Raw genomic sequence first — 15,831 nt, 5'->3', positions numbered from 1 at the left:
CATCTGATATGGTCAACATTCCAAAAATGGTTGATGATTATTTTAGTGATAGCATCCAAATAGGCATGTCAGAAAGTCCATTTCACTACTGGCTGGAAAAAAAGGCAATTTGGAGGCCCTTGCACAAACTGTCTTTGCTGTACTTAAATTGCCCAACCTCCAGTGTCTACTCAGAAAGAGTTTTCAGTGCAGCCAGGAACCTTGTCAGAGATCAGCATAGGAGGTTAATTCCCAAAATGTGGAAAAGATGATGTTCATCAATATGAATGACCAATTCCACAAGGAAGACCTTTACTGGCAATTACATTCAAAGAATACAGAGGCACCTGTAATGGTTGAGCCAGTGGGGACGAATTACTATTGAGTGAAGATGATTATATACACACTGATGGGGGTGAGGAATCAGATGATGATGACGATGGCTACATCTCGTCTATGTAGAGCCAGTTTGTGTATATAGTGACTATTACCTTGTTTTGTGGGGGCCCAAACACCCCAGTTCCTGCCACTTTGCATGTCTTACATAATATATACAAAATAAAGGTGGATGGGATGGCCCAATGACAGTTCCATCTAGCACCTCTTTTCGGAGTATTGCTGACTGTCTCCTTGTGTAGATGACAAATATTTTATAGTTTATTAAACTGCCACCCTGTCTGCCAGTGCAATGCCATCCTGTTTCCTAGACATGCCATGTTGGAAGTTTAAGTGCCACATGTTTGTGCCACCCACTGCTGTTGCTTAACTCAGTCATCCAGCTACTTTGGTGCAACATTTTGACCTAAACTGGATGAAAACAGTATTGTGGGCTGTAAGGTGGTCAAATTGACTGGAAATGACTGGAGATTAATGTTATTGAGGTAACACTGTAGGAACAAAAACAGACCCAAATTCTGTGATTTTTAGCTGTTTTAATGATTTAAAAAAAAAAAAGATCCAAAACACACAAGGCCCATTTTGGTAAAACCATGTGACCGATGCCGGAATCCCAGCACCACTCGGAATCCTGGAACTGGAACACTAAACACTCACTTTGCAAGGGTATTAGGGCTACTGTTAGGGTTATGGCTTGGGGGGATAGGGTTAGGAACTAGAGGGATGGTTAGCCAAAGCAGTCACCCCAAGTGTTAGCCCTAGCTGGTGTCTTAGCCCAAGCCACCACCCCTACTATCTTTGCCATAGCCACAACCCCAGGTGGGTTGGGGTAAGGGACAGGTGAAGGGTAAAATAATTACCCCATTCCTTGTTGGCATTCTAATTGTAGGGAAGCCTGTGTCGGTCATGTGACTGCCAGCATCACAACCGCTGGGATCCTGTATCACACCCATTTGTCTGGTATATACTGTAGTTGAAGTTGTTTTTCTTAAGCAGAATATACAAGAAAATTATCCAGGAAAAACTGGTTTCTGGTGGTTAGGCATGTATTGTTACATTATTTTTCTGTCTTCAATGTAATTTCTTCCCATTCATGTGAAACAGAATTTATCAAGCATTGACTTGGTTGCTCACTAATTGACAATGTGTGCTGAATTTAGACATTCATTGGCATGTGGATACTAGAGTTTACCTCTATATTGAGTACAGTTCCAGTTGAACAGTGTCACAAAGATTTGGAAACAGGTAGACAGCAACCAAATAACAAGCACACTTCTTATCTGTTCAGATAAGTTCTGGGTAACCGCCCCTGGATATGTATTGTGAACTGTAGATGTGAAGACAGACTTTAGCAGTTCCACAACAGCAGAATCCTAGATACAGTCCAGAGAACTCACAAGGTTAGATACTGTACACTCAAAGAGGTAACAAGGTGTATAGCTAACACATTTTGAACAAATAACAGGTCTTGTAACAATCTGGGTCTGGCAACAGGTATTTCATAAACAGCGAACACTGGCAATTAGCAGGTTTTGAAACAATCTTTGGCAGTGTATTATAAATATTAGGCACATGCAATGAGCAGGTCTTGTAACAATTCCTGAGTGTAATGCAAGCATTGTAAAGGACCTAGGAACCAAAATGTTTGCAGTATAGTTTGAATGGGGAAGACTTTTTGTTCCAGTCCGAGCTGCTCCTACTGTGGTGGTGCCCGAACTTCTGATGCTTGCATTCCACATACCAGAATAGGGGTATTGGGGAAGGGGGGGTAGAGGCCAATCTCCAGTTAACTAAATAAAGGGAATAAACAGGAGTACTTTAAAGTTACCAGCCAACCCTTGTCACCAGCAATGCCCACAGAATAAAAGACAAACAATAAGAGAATAGTAGATCTAGTAACTAAATAGACCATAGCAATAAAACATATGTGTACAATCAGACCAGTATTCTGCAACACATCAAATTGCCTTAGGAAGGGCAATAAGATAACTCAGATAACAACATGAAAAACCTGAGTTGAGAAACAAAAGCAGCAAGAGCAGCAATATAGCCATTCACGGGCAAACGCACAATAAGTGGCCTAGTCATAAGGGTTAGAGAACAGCTCGATAACCCATGAAAAGAACAGAGCAATAAACGCATAATGCATATCAACAGAGGGCTACTCAGCATCACAAAAGAACAAATAAAAAATTTCCATACAACAAAAAGTGTACATAAAAATGTTATGGTTAAAGAGAAACAGAGCAGCAACAAACAACAAAATTCAGGAAACATGTCCCAATGGGACTGCCTGTAGTGTCTGTGACTGACAGGTATGACTTCCAATAGAAAGTCTATGCCAGTCACAGTGAAGTCAGTGCAGTCACTGCATCTGGCTTCACTGACACTGAGCTGGGTGGAAGATTATACCTGGGGGGAGGGGCTACAGTCCTGCAGCTAATAAGTAGAGAGGTTTCTCTGTTGGCATAGGTTTATAGATGACCTAGTCTTCATCTGGAGCAGGTCCCATGATGAAATAAAATACTTCATGATTTACAGTATATGATTGAAAACAACATTGGATTTACAACAACCACCAGAGAAAAAAAATCACCTTCCTAGATTTTGAAATATACCTAGAAAATGAAAAAATAATTCCAAACACACACAATAAAGAAGTGGATGGAAACAATATCCTTCCATACAGTAGGAACCATCTTAAAATCTGTCTGAACAACATCCCTGATGGTGAGTTGAGAAGGATTAAAAGAAATTGTGCACAATCAAGAATGTTTGAGGAACAAAGCTCGGAAATAAAATAAAAAATCATAAAGAAAGGATACAGATAAGAACAAATAAAAACAGAAATAGTATCGAAACTGGACAGAAAATAAATTATAAAATACAAAAATAAAGATATGAACAACAAGCAACCACAAATCGCCTTCATCACACAATACATCTCCAATCACAAACAGATCAAAGAAATCATTGCAAAACATTGGCATGTTCTGCTGCTAGATGAAAACTTTAAAACAATTGTCCCACACAAACCACAAATTATCTATTACCAATCTAAAACACTCAGACAGGAATTAATACACAGCTTTATCCCAACAGAAACAATAATAAAAAATAGAGAATGTAAGGGATTTCATCCATGTCTTACATGTTCGGGGTGTAAAACAAGGAAGAAAAAAACAACAAAACCATCAAAATCCTTTCAATCAAATCAAACAAAGAAAAATATTCACTAAAACAAGAAATCACTTGTGGAACAGAAGGAGTAGTGTATCAACTGGAGTGCAGGTGTTCTTGTATTTGTTGCTTTTTAGTAAATATAATGATTACAATATTGTAAATGAAATGTTTTAATAGGAATATGGAGTAATTGTAAAAGTATTTTTATGGGTATTGATGCTGGCCGGTATCAAATATAGTGATATGTGATAAAATCTATTAAAATAATAAAAATCTACTACAGATTAAATAGCGCTTTTCCATTGTTGTTTTTTTCTTGTACTATATAAGGGGCTTAAAACCAATTACCCCAAGGAAAGCAGCTCTTTTTTTCTGTTCAATAGTGGCGCCTGGGATTTCTTTTTGTTTAACAAGAAACATAACTGGTATGGAAATGGTTACATAGCCTCCACAGCTGGGAACTGTAACAACTGTAGTAAAGAAGTATTTTAAACCCTGTGGATCCTCAGGTACAGCACAGTTCATATAGCCACCTGCAGCAAGGCTGGGAGAGGGAGCAGGACATTGTTACAGGCTTGGTTTTGGTAGGGCTTCCACACCCACTTTTTGTCTTGAGAAGCAGAGAGGAGAGTACCACCTGCGGTGAACAGGAGACCTCAAACAATAGCTGCCAGCAGCAGCTGGAGGCAGAAGAAGTAGCTGGAACACCGCATAATGTATTTAGAGCCTCCCAGTCATCACAACCAAAGGAGGGGAAGGGGGTGAGTAGCAGACGCTGCCAGGAACTGGGGACCCTTGGGCTGCGGTCACTGTGTCCAGGATAATGGTCCACCAGGCTTCACATTTGTATTAAAAGCCATGGCTTTGAGTGGTGTGTTAGTCCTCAATAGTTTCAGGCAAGGCAGCAGGGATGATGGGGGTTGTTACTAGCGATGACATACTGCAGAATGCAGCATGTCACCTGGATTTTCCCCATCAGACTTTGCATTGGTAAGTGTGTATGCACTTGCCACATGCAGGGTCCCGTCGGCAGTGATGTCAGGCTGGGTACACATTGCTAGTGTGTTTCCAGCTTTAGAAGTGAAATATTAGAATAAGTGAAAATATATTCTCCTGCTGAATCCTTTCTGTTACATTTGTTTAACTATCCTGTAGTAAATGCCAGTGCATAACTGACATGATGCTAAAACCAATTTGTACAATCATGTTATTTTTCTTATTATGATGTGATGTGTTATTTTGGAACATATACTTATTTTTATTTATTTTTTTATTCATTTGCTAGCTCGTATGTCAAAGACTGATTAAAAGTAGTTTGTTCAGTGAGAACAACTGAAGTGTTTAAACAGGGATGTCTGTGTTTATTCAAGAGAATAGGAAAAATCTTACCCTGACAGATTGTACTGAAAAAATGAGAAACAGCAACAAAAACCCAACAGAATAGACATTTTGCAACATTAACATCTAAATTTATCTTCAGGCTGCTTTGAATTTCTTTTCTCTTGTTTATTTCTCTTTGTGTTTGCAGCTTTGAGCTGTTTGTTAGACTGTATGTATTTAGTATGATATGATGCTTGTTTCAATTTTTTACAATTATATTTAAGAAACAAGATTAATATAATTTATCTTAAAGAAGGTAAGATTTTAAAAAAAATTTCTGCACCATATTGTCACATCAGTGCTGAGTTATCATGGAGTGTCCTTGTATGCTCTCTGGTAATAATGCATGTGCTGCATGTTTTGAAGGGTGTCATTATTACTTTGTGTATGTTATAAAATATATATTAGAATAAGTGTCAGCTTTTTGTATGTAAGCCTCAATGAATTCAGTACAATTTTAAAACACTTGAGTATATACAACACTTGGTTCAGCATTAGTTCTAGCGTAAGGGAGTGATCACTTTACTTGCTCTGTACTTCTTTCTCCATGGCAAGAACTTTGAAGTTTGTGTGTTTTCTGGTTGTAATTTAATTTCTATTTGTAACAGTGCATCCACCATGTATTTAAATGTTAAATACCGTTGTACACTTATGTCTTGTTTAGTCAATCGAAAATTATCGATTTGCTGGTAAATTCATCATGTAACACAATCTTATATATACAATTCATTGGTCTGTTTGTCTCTCTGTTTATGCATTCGGACACCCCTGCACTGATTGGGATGAAACCAATGCGAGGTGGTCCAGTTGGATATTGGAAAGACATCATGGTGGAATGCGCCGGGTAGAACTTTGATCCAGGGAGCCTGTTCTTGGCCTTCCACTGGATTAATTTGGAAGAAAACTTCACAGAGTGGTAACACTGACTTCCAGAAGACATACTAGGGAAGAGGTTCCCAAACGCGGTCCTCAAGGCACCCCAACGATCCTGGTTTTAAATGTATCCATGTTTGGCCACAGGTGACTTAATTAGCACCTTAGTCAATTTGATTTAACCATCTGTGCTGAGTCATGGATATACCTAAAACCTGGACTGTTGGGGTGCCTTGAGGACTGTGTTTGGGAACCTCTGTACTAGGGGTTGTGGTCGGTCAGACCTCACGTCAGAATGCACCGGACAGATCTTTGACCCAGGGAGCATGTTCTTGGCCTTCTGCTGGATGAATTTGGAAGAACACGTCACAAAGTAGTAACATTGGAGCCCAAAAGACATACTAGATGGTTGGGGCAGTGGCGAATTTAATGGTCACACCACCCCTAGGGACAATATTATTGCCGCCCCCCCACACCTCCACACTGACACTCTGCTGTTAATTAATGTCCCTCGGAGGCTGTGAACAGCACTAGCTGCTCTCTCCTTCTCTGCCGGCTCTGCTGTTAATGTCCCCCTGAGGCTAAGGCTGTGAGCCGCAGCAGTGCCACTGGCATGGGTGCTCGCTGCTCTCTCCTCCTCTGCTGTCATAGTAAATTCGAATCGCCGCAGTGGCAAATTGACAGCAGAGGAGGAGAGAGCAGCAAGCACCTGCGCCACTGCTGTGACCAACATCCTAATCCTCAGGGGGACATTAGGAGCAGAGGAGGAGAGAGCAGCGAGTGCCCGCACAGGCGCCGTCGCTCACTGTTGGACAGTATCAGGTAACCAAGGCTGTGTTACTAACCAGAGCTGCCAGGAGCAGCCAGCAGCCCCCAGTGGGACATCAGCTAGACTAATGGGGGGAATTATCATGCCACCTTCAGCAGGTGCCGCCCCTAGGTATGTAAAGGTGGGTACACACTATTAGATATATCTGCAGATCAATTGATCTGCAGATATATCTATGTACGGATCGGGCAGTGTGCTGTGCATACACACAGCCCGATCCGTCGGGGGACTGACGTCATGAACTGGGCGGGCGGGCGCTCGCGCCCGCCCAGTTCACCTGTCAATCACCGCCGGCCGCCGCAGCATGTGTACGGGCGGTCGGACGACCGCCCCGTACACACACAGTGACGGGCCAATATATCGTTAGATATATTGGCTGTTGGCTGTGCTGTGCGGCCGACGCGATACGTCTGTGAACGACGGAGTTCACAGACGTATCGCCCGTACACACTGGCCGACGGTCCCGCGATGTATCGGCCATTCAAGAGAACGGCCGATACATCGACCAGTGTGTACGGGCCTTAACTCATGTGCCTAGTGAGAAATCCGGCTCTGGGTTGGGGTCCCACTCAGACCTGCTGTTTGTGTACGCTGGGCAGAACTTTGACACACGGCTGACAGAGTGGTAAGTATAATTAAATGGGTGTGGTGCAGGGACCCCCTGGACCTAGGCCCCATGTACACCACCCACTTTGCACCCATTATAGATACGCCAGTGGGCCTAGGCTAGGACCTTGATCATTTACTGGTCACTAAATATATATAAGGACATTTTGTTAAGTTGTCCTGTTAAACAGTTACTAATTTTCCTTTAGACACTTCTTTTTTAATTGATTTACATGGATTGCAATTTTTTGGGGGACATGGTTAATGTAAGACAGGTTATTGGATACCAAACATTCATTTAAGAAAATCCATAACTGTTCTTTAATTTACAATCTATTGACTTGCCTTTTGTAAGAGCTGACTAAAGGCCCTATTCAGGTTCTGTTGTAAATGTGCAATATTGCAGATCAGCCAATTATCAGCGTCTGCACATGCACTTTGAATGCATTGAGCTTGTGCGACCTGAGATTCGCGATTCTTCTGCAATCCCATCATGCTGGGATGCGATCGTGGGTTTATTGACAGGCGGTTTGTGTTGAAGGGCATACACATATGGCGTTTGCAAAGAGTGGTTGAGAAAAAGCAGGCATGTCTTGGCCAGGCTGTGCAGGTCAGGGGTTGACCCTAACTTCTGCAAATGCTTCAATTCCTGCAACGTGATAACAATTAGATTATGAATGCATCACAGGGTGGCACTTCTCATGCTGGGTAGGCCCCAACATTAGATTTTTTTCATAAGCAGATTTTGCAATTTAGCAGAATCTGCTACTGATGCTGAATTATGCTCTATATGCCCTATGTATCGTCACACACACACACACACACACACACACACACTCTCTCCACACACACACTCTCACACATACACACACACACACACGGATTAATTGACCTACCATTATCCGGATTACCAAATAGGCAGAGTCGGCACCAGCCTCCGTACCCTGCGCCTTTTAGGGGCCTTATGACAATGGATCAAAATAATATTGATTTGCTCATGAAAGAAAATTACAATCAAGCTTTGTTAAATTGTTTCCAAAAGATAGAAAAAATTAATCAACTCAAAGAAATGAAAACTTCACATTAAAGACTCTATAGAGAAAATTCTGTATTAATGTAATGTACCCGTTAACAACTTAGGGGGATATCCTATTAGGCCCGGTAAAACATCGGGTGCAAAAAATGTATGTTTTTCACAAATTTTCCAGATGTTTCACTGATTTTTTTTTTACAGGCTTTCCAAATTGATCGCCTGTAAAAAAAAATGCCCTTTCTCCAGAAAACACACAGGTTCAGTGAAACCTGTGTGTTTTCAGTTGAAACAGCCCCGTTTTCGCATGGAAATTGGGCTGTTTCTGGGGATTGGGTTTTGCCTGCCTCAAAATCGCTGATGAGTAGGACAACCTGCAGCATCCCATGCCCACTGCAGCAGCAGCAGGCTGGGACTGCAGCCATCTGGAAGTTGTCCTCGGCGCGGTGACCCCCGGCAGAGAAGTAGGGGCAGCGCAGTGACCGCATCCCCCCTCTCCTCCACCCCTGGCAGCAGTCACATGACAGGGAAGTGGCCATGTGACTGGGGGAGCCGGAGGAGCAGCCCTGCACTGAGCGCTGTCAGGAGCCGACACCCGGTGCAGCTTCAGGTAACCCCCGATAAGCCACCGCTCATGCTGGCTTATCAGGGTTAATAGGATAGCCCCCAGTGGGACAATTAGCCCTGGTAAATTACCGGGGCTAATTATATATCCCCCATAATGTACATTGGGTACATAAACCAGACACCAGATTCACATTACAGATTCCAGTTCGTAGACTAATGGTTGGTACAATTAAAAACATATCAGGAGATAATTTGTGATGGGCGCCCTGAGATGTGGACTGCCTAGGGGACCTCCACATAGTTTTGGGGGTCATTCCGAGTTGGTCACTTGCTGCCGATTTTTTGCAGCGCAGCGATCAGGTTAAAAAAACGGCATTTCTGCGCATGCATATGCCCCGCTTTTGCTAAGCTAAAATTCACTCCCCAGTGGGTGGCGGCATAGCGTTTGCACGGCTGCTAAAACTAGCTAGCGAGCGATCAACTCGGAATGACCCCCTTAATCCGCCACTGCCTACCAGTATGTCTTTACAGGTGATCTTAAAGTGGAGCAAACCCATGCAAAGAAAGGGAGAACATACACATGCCACACAAATAGGGCTTAAGGGGTAATTCAGACTGTATCACTATAGCGGCAGCGATTGCAGTCTGAATTACTTTGTGGAGTGCACACACACAGCGGCCGCACTTCACATGTGCACCCCGGGAGTCCAGTGAGATGCTATCAGCATCTCGCTGGCTGCGATCACCTGATTGACAGGCAGAGGCAGTCGCGGGGCAGGAGGGGTCAAACGCCACTGGTGGGGTGCGGTTCCGGACAACGGAGGAATGTCAAGACCGTTGTGGGGAATACGGCAGGTAGCTCCCTGCCAGTACGCAGGAGCTGCACAGGTGTAGAGTTACTCGCCAGGTACAAAAGCATTGCTGCTGTGCAATGCTTTTGTACCTGTGCGTGGGGTGGGGGCAGGGCCTGACATGTGGGGAGGACAAGCCCTGTGCTGTGCGTCCCCCTGCATGTGAGAGTAAATGATCGTAGATGTGCTAAATTTAGCACATCTACGATCAACTCTGAATTACCCCCTCTGTTTCAAATCAGACTCATAATCTAAGCAATATGAAGCTGCAATACTAACCACTGTACTACTATGTACTACTTGACTAAGGTGGTCATTCTGAGTTGATTGCAGCCAGCAACTTTTTGCTGCTGCTGCGATCAACTAGTACACGCCTATGGGGAGTGTATTTTAGCTTAGCAGGTCTGCGATCGCTTGTGCAGCCCTGCTAAGCTAAAAAAATTTAAAGCAGAAGTAGACTAGCCCTGGACATATTTACCCTGTGCGACGATCTCTGCGATGCTGGAGCCGGATTTGATGTCAGACATCCGCCCTCCGTTCTGCTGGACACACCTGCATTTTCCTTACCACTCCCCGAAAACGGTATCCAACGGTCCAGATCCGCCCAGGTACGCCTTCTTCTTGTCAATCTTCTTTGCGGTCGGCTCTGCAACCGCTTCCTTCATTAGACATGACGTAACCTGGCGACCCCTGTCACCAGGCAATGTCGCACACAACAGACACCCAATGGTCACAACATGGAGGTCAGAGAGGTCCAGTGGTAAATGGTCATGTGTTGCTTTGCATTGTTTGACATAAGTCATTATTATATAGTATACATATTTTATAAGCAGACATTGTTAATACAATTAATACTATAAAGATCACATAAATTCTTCTTGTAACAGTCATAATGTCATACAGTTGTAGCTTTTGGCAAACCATAAAGGTAAAAGCTCAAGATAAATTTTTCCACTATAAGGTCAACCTTATAAAAAACACAATCTTATGGAAAGGATGCCTGCTTTTATAGAGTACTGTAATGAAGATCATTGCAGCGACTTGTATGTATTGCTAATCATTTTCTTTTTGATATGTAATATTGTATGCCTATTGGAAATGATACCAATATATATATATATATATATATATATCTATCATACTTGCCTACCTGAGCCTCTCCATGAGGGAGAAAATGCTCTGTTCCTGGACTTTCCTGGTAATATATGATTGCCATCACATGTGATGAGCTAGTTAATTGATAAGAAAGGTGTTTCACCACAGGTGAGGGCAATCATACATTACCAGGAAAGTCCAGGAACAGAGCATTTTCTCCCTCATGGAGAGGGTCAGGTAGGCAAGTATGATATATATATATATATATATATATATATATATTTATTTATATTGTTGCGGAGACAGCACTGTTCCATGTGAAAGTAATGTGGAGGATCCAGACCAGGTTTTGGAAGCAGTAGCAGAATCCCAGGCGTGTGATCAGCAGCACCTGGGATTTCCTGATATAAGGGTTTCCAGGGCAGAGTCACCTTGCTCTTGATGATAGAATAGCTATCCGAGTGATAGGCTGGGTTGTGTGGGTTAGACTAGGGACCACTGGAGCCTATCAAGAGTCTATGCTGCAAGTGCCTGTATGCTACTGCCTGTAATACCGACTGTATATGGAACAAACTTGCTATGTGGTGACTTGCTGTACAAAATAAACACCAAAAGTGTTTATCTAAGTCCCCATGTGTGTGATCCTTGTCACAATATATATATATATATATCTATATCTATATCTCCTATATATTAGCCCAGATCTGTGACTTTGTGCCTCATTTGCTAATGCTGGGTGGAGTCACAACACTGGGCGGAGTTAGTTAAATGAGTCACAGATCTGGGCAAATCTATAGGAGACTAGGAGCAGAAGCAGATGGTATGGGCATGGCACAGGCAGGGGTGCATAACTCCCAACTTTCTTCATGCAGAAGGAGGGACACACATGCTGCAAAAAGGGGGCATGACCAACGAAAGAGGGCGTGACTTCGCGGGAGGCCCCTCGATCGCAGGCCATGCCCCAGTTTTCATCACTGAGGGGGCATTCCCAGCGCTCTGTGAGCTGCTGGCATGCCCCCAGGGGCAGATTATGAGTCCGGGGGGCCCAGGGCACTTGAGACAGGGGGCCCCTATCTCACTCCTGTGCCTGCTGCGGGTTCGGGGGCGTGGCCTAATCGCGGGACACGTGGCCATGCCCCTTATGCAAATGGAATTTTTTTTATGGGATCTTGGCCCCTCAGCTAGGGGTAAATCCTTGAAGAAGGAGATGCCAGAGAAAGCAGCTGGGTCTCTGCAATTCCATCAATACGTCCTACATGAGAATTCCTAATTGCCAGTAACACCCAATCTGAAGCAAATGGAGATGCGGCTGAAATGTGTGATTATGACTGTGAGTCACCCATAATTGTTCTAAGTTACATATGCAGGCCCTGACAAATGAGTAGTCAGGTACAAATCACCAGATCCCTAAGAAAATGAAATTATGTATTTATTATACCTTTGCTCAACAGTCTATCAGTGGGATGTAAAGCCGCCCAAGTACGGCGGCTGTGCGTGATGCCGGCCAAACTAAGACTTTTTTTAAAGGGGCAATCACTTACAAGGCATGGTTTTGTCTTGCAAGTGATTGCCCCTTTAAAAAACGTCAGAGTTCGCATCCCGCACAGCCGCCGGACTCAGGCGGCATCACATCCCGCCGCATGTCTTGCGGATAGTATTAATTCTGGCTTTTAGCATCTTAGCTTGTCATATTTAATCCCCTGCATTTCACTGTCACACTACTGCACATTGGGGGTCATTCCGAGTTGATCGCTCGCTAGCTAGTTTTAGCAGCCATGCAAACGCTAAGCCGCCGCCCACTGGGGAGTGTATTTTAGCTTAGCAGAAGTACGAACGCATGTGCAGCAGAGCTCTGCAAAAACAGTTTGTGCAGTTTCTGAGTAGCTCTGAACCTACTCAGCGCTTGCGATCACTTCAGCCTATTCGTGTCCGGATTTGACGTCATACACCCGCCCAGCGAACGCCCAGCCACGCCTGCATTTTTTAAGACATGCCTGCATTTTTGCAAACACTCTCTGAAAACGGTCAGTTGACACCCATAAACGCCCTCTTCATGTCAATCTTCATGCGGCCGTCAGTGCGACTGAAAACTTCGATACAACCTGTGCAAAACAACAATGGGCTTTGTACCCATACGACGCGTGTGCACATTGCAGTGCAAACGCATGCGCAGAAAAGCAGTTTCTTTGCCTGATCACTGTGCTGTGAACAACGGAAGCTAGCGATCAACTCAGAATTACCCCCATTGTGAATAGTATAGGGGCAAATTTAGAGATGGATGCTAATTGCGTTGCGACACAGCAGCAGTGCTAAAATATGCTAATGCTGCAGGAGACTTCTGAAGACAAAATATGACTACTGTCACCATCGGAGAGCTGAGTGTTGTATCTGAAGACAAGGCAATGGATCACCATCATGATGACTGCAACATCGGTTATCTGAGTAAGCACCTCAGATTGGCTGCTTTATCTGTGCTGCAGAGGCCATCTGAAGACGCAGACACCAGCCTAGCCACTACCAGAAAACTGCCTAGCGCCACTCCTTCCCTGTACCCAAATGGCAGAATGTCTATTCCATTCTGCACATTTACATAATGTGCCCAACACAGCTGCCTCACCTGGTACCTTTTGTGGTTGGAATATATAACCTGTGGAATTTATTTTTAAAAATGACTGCTCAAATACTGCATTATACCTAATCTGCTCTCTTGTTTACTATTTATTTTTATTTCTATTTTGTTTTTCTACTTGCAGTATTACTAAATCCTTTGTACCATATGCTATGTCTTTGATGTCTGTAAAGCACCTTAAGTCCTATGAGAGAAAGAGCGCTATATAAATGAAATTATTTTTCTTATATGCTCATAATGGTTTCTGCACATGCTTGTGCCATCCAACCACCATCATAGTTGTACACAAGCCAATAAATCATTCCCAACATGCACAAAAACATTCACTAATGTGAAGTCATACTTCACTACTATCTAGCGGAACCACAGCCAAGGGAACGGGCTTGGCGGAATCAGCGGGGAAAGAAAACCCTGTTGAGCTTGACTCTAGTCTGCAACGGTGAAGAGACATGAGAGGTGTAGGATAAGTGGGAGGCCCCCGGCCCCCATCTGCAGGGCCACGGGGCGCCGCCGGTGAAATACCACTACTCTTATTGGTTTTTCACTTACCCGGTGAGGCGCGGGGGGGCGAGCCCCGAGCGGGCTCTCGCTTCTGGCTCCAAGCGCCTAGCCCTTCACACGGCCGGCGCGCGACCCGCTCCGGGGACAGTGGCAGGTGGGGAGTTTGACTGGGGCGGTACACCTGTACACCTGTCAAACCGTTTTTTATATTATTTCAATTCTATCTTGTCTTTACTGATCTCTTCCCTTTCCATTTTTTGAAGGACCCGTCTCTTTCGAAGAGCCTGCCGTGCCGCCAGGCGGCCAGCGGGGGGTGCCGCAGCGGGGACTGGGGGAGAAACGATCCGACCGACAGGCCGGGTAGTCTCTCCCTGCTTTTTTTTTTTTTTTTAAATTGATAGATAGAATTGTTTTTGTGGTATTCTTTTACCCCCTTTTTTTCTTCTTTTTTCCCCCCTATTTAATTTTTTTTTTTTGTCTTCTTCCTCTCTCTCCTCTCAACTCCAGATGGGGAAACGGCAGCCTAGGTACTTGTCATTTATTTATGTATTCCCCCCCCCCTTTTTTTATTTTTATTTTTTTACCCATCCTCAAGCGAGCAACCGGCGGGGGGGCGTCCGCTGCGGGACCGGGTGACGCCGGCCGACGGCGCTCTGAGGCCCGGCACTTTTCATTTATCTGGGGTGTGCGGGTTCGTCTTTTAAAAGGGGGCGGAAAACAATTTTAAAAAATCTTTCATTTATTTCCCCCCACCAGGGGGCGCCGACGAGGGGAGACCGGGGGTCGCCTCCCCGCCGCCGCCGGCGGCCCGGACACATCGCAAATTCACAACGGTGGATTATTTTATTATTATTTTTGCGCGGCCAGCCGGCCACCCTCGGCCGCTCGGGAACTTTGCATTTAAATCGGTGGGGTGTTTTTGTCTTTTGCCTGTTTTTTTTTCTCTCAATCGTGTTTTCCCTCGGCTGGACAGCGTGGGGTGCCGCGGCGGGGACACGGGGGAGGGTTCATCCGGGCAGACCAGGTACCTTTCATCTGTTTGGGGCGAGTGCTTTTTAGAAATTTTTTCTTTTTCTTTTTGTCTCGTTCCGTTCTACCCTTCAACTGGCCAGCGGGGTGCACCGCGCGCGCGGACCGGCGGCCGCACCTGGCCTCTTGGTGGACTTTGCATTTAAATGGGTGGGTAGTTTTTGTCTTTTGCCTGTTTTTCACTCCCCCCCTCTCAATCGTGTATTCCCTCGGTGGTGGCGCCGCGGCGGGGACACTGGGGAGGGTTCATCCGGGCGGACCGGGTACCTTTCATCTGATTGGGGCGAGTGCTTTTTTGAATTTTTTTCTTTTTGTCTCGTTCCGCGCGCGCGGACCGGCGGCCGCCCCTGGCCGATCGGGGACTTTGCATTTAAATGGCTGGGGTGTTTTTGTCTTTTGCCTGTTTTTCACTCCCCCCCTCTGAATCGTGTATTCCCTCGGCTGGCCAGCAGGAGGGCGCCGCGGCGGGGACACGGGGAGGGTTCATCCGGGCGGACCGGGTACCTTTCATCTGATTGGGGCGAGTGCTTTTTTGATTTTTTTTCTTTTTGTCTCGTTCCGTTCTTCCCTTCAACCGGCCAGCGGGGGGCGCCGCGCGCGCGGACCGGCGGCTGCCCCTGGCCGCTCGGGGACTATTCATTTAAATGGCTGGGGTGTTTTTGTCTTTTGCCTATTTTTCACTCCCCCCCTCTCAATCGTGTATTCCCTCAGCTGGCCAGCGGGGGGCGCCGCGGCGGGGACACGGGGGGTAGGGTTCATCCGGGCGCACCAGGTACCTTTCATTTGTTTGGGGCGAGTGCTTTTTTGAATTTTTTCTTTTTCTGTTTGTCTTGTTCCATTCTTCCCTTCAACCGGCCAGCGGGGGGTGCCGCTGCCCGCAAGC

This window comes from Pseudophryne corroboree, chromosome 1 (assembly GCF_028390025.1).
Source record: "Pseudophryne corroboree isolate aPseCor3 chromosome 1, aPseCor3.hap2, whole genome shotgun sequence".
Taxonomy (NCBI): Eukaryota; Metazoa; Chordata; class Amphibia; order Anura; family Myobatrachidae; genus Pseudophryne; species Pseudophryne corroboree.
This window is presented reverse-complemented; position numbering follows the sequence as displayed.